Source organism: Helianthus annuus, chromosome 14, assembly GCF_002127325.2.
Source record: "Helianthus annuus cultivar XRQ/B chromosome 14, HanXRQr2.0-SUNRISE, whole genome shotgun sequence".
Classification (NCBI taxonomy): domain Eukaryota; kingdom Viridiplantae; phylum Streptophyta; class Magnoliopsida; order Asterales; family Asteraceae; genus Helianthus; species Helianthus annuus.
This window is the reverse complement of record NC_035446.2, coordinates 36,460,634-36,465,264: the sequence shown is the minus strand read 5'-3', so window position 1 is coordinate 36,465,264 and position 4,631 is coordinate 36,460,634. Positions and strand designations below refer to the sequence as shown.

The window sequence follows — 4,631 nt, the reverse complement described above, 5'->3', positions numbered from 1 at the left end:
AAAAACAAAATTGTAAAATGTAGAAATCATAAAATAATCACTTCATTTAAAAGTTCAATCAATCTTTCAAAGATTCCAAATGGCTAATAAGTGTCGATCTAAGTCTAATGATCAAACATATAACCCAAATAAACTAACAAGTGTATGAATAAAAACTCAAAACATCATTGTGTTCATGAATCTCTTTCACAATCTTCTTGTGAGTTAAATAATCATCGTGACCGAGGTTGTATCCACAGACGCTCCGACATCAAAACTGTGATCAACGGACAGACTAGAGACTAATATTTTCCCATCTTGTCTGGCAGCAACACATAATCATCCTACAAAAACAAAACACATATATATTTTAACTAAGTATCAGTTATTTAAAACTCAAATCGGGTATAAAAGCGCAAAACTCGACATTCATCATTTAGAACTGATACTTTAGTTCGTAAATGGGCTCTAAGAAGTCTTTTATAGGTGTAGAAAAATTCATTACATGTGAAAGATGCCTAAAATTGTTGTAAGATGATGAGATAATTAATACAAATGTAGAACATAAAGGTTGTGATTAAGGAAAATGTAGAACTCTTAAGTACCTGAGTTTAGTGTACGATTCTGAAACTCCATAATAATCAGAAAACTCAGTCAACAACCATTTCCAAGGTTCAACAACGCATAAATTACGCGCATGGAACGATTGTGCACGCATGGCAGACTCCAATAGTAAATCGTACGCAAGCGTTTCCACAATGGGCCCGCACTGTCGAATTTATGAAAAGAATTAACATTGTGAAACAACCTAGAGCAAAAACCATAGAAAAAAAAGTATATGATTTCAAACCTTGAGGTTAGTAGTTTCATTGGATGTAACCGTACTGGTGATGGAAAGCTGAACCTTTCCTATGCATTCGTTGTCTTCATGGTAAATTCGCCACCATTTGATTCTATCATTCTGCGTACCATATTATCATAAATCAAATTGATAATTTCATTTATATATTACACTTATACTGACAAATGTACTTTAAACTTACAAGATTATCATGTAAGGATGAAAGAATAACTGCACGACACTGGATAATTCTCTTCTCACCCTGCACTTCTAGCAAAAGGGCATCTGCTTGATTCTCCGGGAAACTAATGTCGCATACAATATTAAAAAGTTAGTATATAACTATTTTTAACACATGACAGACGAATTAGTAAGTTTTTAATTATCTTTTTTTATTTTACGAGGACTTACAAGTCATGGGAATCACCGGTTCCAGGCCTCAAACAAATGCCAAGGTTGATTCCGTTTCTATATGTTCTTCAGAGCTTTTAAGTTGCAATAAGCATGTCACCGGTTCTGCAACAGGACACCACTTTCTAAATTTCCTATGAAAATTTGAAAATTCTTTTTTATTAGATTATTATTATAAGTAAAGAACAAACCTTCACACGAAAGCGAGAATGAAGAGATTCCTAATTTGTTAAATTTGCTTTTTACAAGTGAAGATACGTGTCGGATGTACTCGACTCCTGCTTGCACATATATAGCACTTAGCTGAGAGTATGTGTCCTTGAGTTTTCTTTGTGGGATGATTCTTACTTTTCTCACTGCAAAATTATGCGCGAATGCACATCGACTTTGAGTTAATAAAGAACATAATATTTTTGTATCATTAAAGTTAAAAAGACGATTAATTTTAATAAAATGAGTTAAATACCATACCTTCAACCTTAATCTTTCCAATCACTTTCTTTACTTTCAAGGGACACACTTTATCTATATTCTCGGTACCACTACTTGCAAGCGGTTTAAAACCTCGAGGTTGCAACAAGAACTTGTGTAACTAAAGAGAAGTAGAAAATACGACCCTTTTAAGGTTAATGATATATGAAAAAATCAACACAAAAAACAGTAAGATAAGTAGAAAACATACCCAAAGGCATTGCGCAAAACTCGACATTCATCAGTTATTTAAAACTCAAACGGGTATAAAAGCGACCCGAACGACATGGGTTCGCGATCCTGATCGAGAAATTAGTGTGTACCCGAGTTTAAACAAAATCGACCCAAATCACTAGCGTAACATGTAAGAAAAATCGGTTGTGACCTATAGATTCCACTAATGAATAAGTGACTTACGATGTTGATAGCTTTGTTCTTTTATAGAAGCATCCGTGAACTAGCATTTACATCACCTTTCTAATCTCTGCACACAGCCATATCAACAAAATCACAATAAACCTAACTAAGATATTCTATCTAATATACCAAACACAATCAACCCTAACTAATATAATCTTTTTAATACCAAACACAACTACAAAAAAAGATAGGGTAAAGTTCTTGTACAAATAATCTTAACATACTAAACATACAAATTGAAGGAAAACTCAAAAAGACAAGGTGGCAAATATTCAACGGTGGCAATTTAAACTAGGGATGAGTAAATGGTACCCGGTACTGGTACCGAACCGGGTACATTTTTGGTAATGACTTTTGACATTTTCGGTACTGGTTCGGTACCGGTATTTACCCTCAAATACTGGTACCGAACCGTACCGTACCGGGTATATACGGTACCGGTACCTACTTTTGGGGATTTTTGGTATCGGTACTTTTGGTTACGGTACCGGTTCGGTATCGGTCGATACCGAGCTCATCCCTAATTTAAACCCATTGACTTAATGAATGGGTCGTTTCAAGTTATGTTCAATCACTAACGGGTAAAAACTAGCGTTAAATATAGGTAGAATATCAACCAAATTGTATACCACTCAAGATAATCAATGTTATTCAGGTACATTTCAAAAAGTGACCTTCTCCAGGGATGTGCAAGGTTCAATGATCCTTTAAATTTTATTATCCTTTAAACAAATGATCTAAAGCATGCCACTGAAAATAATAAACTAGAGAATACTTTCAAGAGATGCATATAAATCATATGTCAATAACCCGATGGAAAGCAAATAGTTACCCCTCAGGCCTCACCCCAAAAAACTTTTACCCAATTTTTTTAATTTTTAATCAAAAGTTACCCTTTTTTGTCCAACCGAAATAGCTAAGGTACTAGTAGCTTTGAATTTTATCTTTCTTTTTATCCAGTTTTGTAATTTGTCCATGTTAAAAGCAATTTTCAGATTTGATCAACAGTCATCATTTAAATTAAATATGAGCCAAACTAATGAATCCTAAAAACAATAAGTTTCTATTCTGTATTAAACACAAAGAATTCGAAACAATGAACGAAACCTGCTCGTTGTTCAATCATAAGAGATAACACGTGTACTGTTTAGAAAGTGACTGTTCAAACTAATTGTGAGCACCAAAAGCAATAAGATTATATAAATTGCTTACCTGAGTAGAAGCGGTGAGGCGTGGAACTACTGACCTGGAGCCCTAATCGGAGATTGGCCATCCTAATCTAAGATTCAGCCCTAATCGGAGGTTGATGGAAGCAAGGAGGCCCGGTACTAGAACGAGGGAGCAAGTACAGAGAATAAGAGGAAACATGTTGCGAGAAGAGGGTTAGTCAGTTACTAGAGTGAAGGCGTAAATTGGGGAGGGAGGGAATTAGGGTTTATTGGGAGGGAAATATAAATTTTGAGATGAAGAAAATAACTAAAAGAGTAAACTCCAATTTTGATCCCAGTGGTTTTGGTCAGTTTTGCCACTTTAGTCCAAATCTCAAACTTATTACATCTGGGTCCCTGTGGTTTGCATTTTGTTGCCATTTTAGTCCAAATTTTAAAAACCCTATTTTTGACTGTTTCAACCTCCTATTTTGTCTTTTAGTTTTAAGGGATCGAGATGATGGATGATGATATGTGATTTTGTTAATGTTTTAGGTGGTTGAGGGTGATTTTGTAACAAACAGGATGATCAAAACTTGAACCCAGTCCTTTTATTCACCACGAGGCTGTGATGATTTCACCTAATCCGAGTCAAAATTTGGTCAACATTTGAGATTTTCCGCAGCTTGGCGTGGCAGAATCGGAGGAGGGCAAGTGCGCTTGCAACCTCTGTTTGCAGCCATGGCGGTTTTGATTTGTTGTTGGAGCCTCGTTTCTTTTTACAAATCGGTTTTTGATTTTCTTGAAGATGATGTTCTTAATTTTCTGGATTTTCTGGTTTTTGATGATGATGTTTGATGATGTTCTTGAAGATACAGATCTGAGCCTCGTTTCTTTTTACAAATCAGTTTTTGATTTTCTTGAAGATGATGTTCTTGATTTTCTGGATTTTCTAGGTTTTGATGATGATGATTGTTCTTGAAGATATAGATCTGAGCCTCGTTTCTTTTTACAAATCGATTTTTGTTTTGATTTGTTGTTGTCTGTATTTTGATTTTTGTGATGGTTTCTGGTTTTGTTCTGGGTTCTTGATTTTCTTGAAGATGATGTTCTTGATTTTCTGGATTTTCTGGGTTTTGATGATGAAGTTTGATGATGTTCTTGAAGATGATGTTATTAATTATTGGAATGTTATAATAAATTAACATGGACCAAAATGCCCCTGCACTAAAGGACAAAATAGAAGGTTGTAACTGTAAAAAAAATGGGGTTTTTGAATTTTGGACTAAAATGACAACAAAATGCAAACCACAGGGACCCAGATGTAATAAGTTTGAGATTTGGACTAAAATGACAAAACT

General features: G+C 34.7%; 1 long non-coding RNA gene across 1 annotated transcript; it reads right to left on the bottom strand.

Annotated features, from left to right (window-relative positions):
* Window positions 1-1,028: 1,028 nt before the first annotated feature.
* Window positions 1,029-1,828, bottom strand: LOC110938890. The gene is made up of 4 exons (XR_002591786.2): window positions 1,703-1,828; window positions 1,423-1,587; window positions 1,232-1,336; window positions 1,029-1,125 (listed from the first exon to the last, which is right to left on the bottom strand). It is a non-coding gene; the product is annotated as an uncharacterized LOC110938890 (long non-coding RNA).
* Between the last annotated feature and the right edge of the window lie 2,803 nt (window positions 1,829-4,631).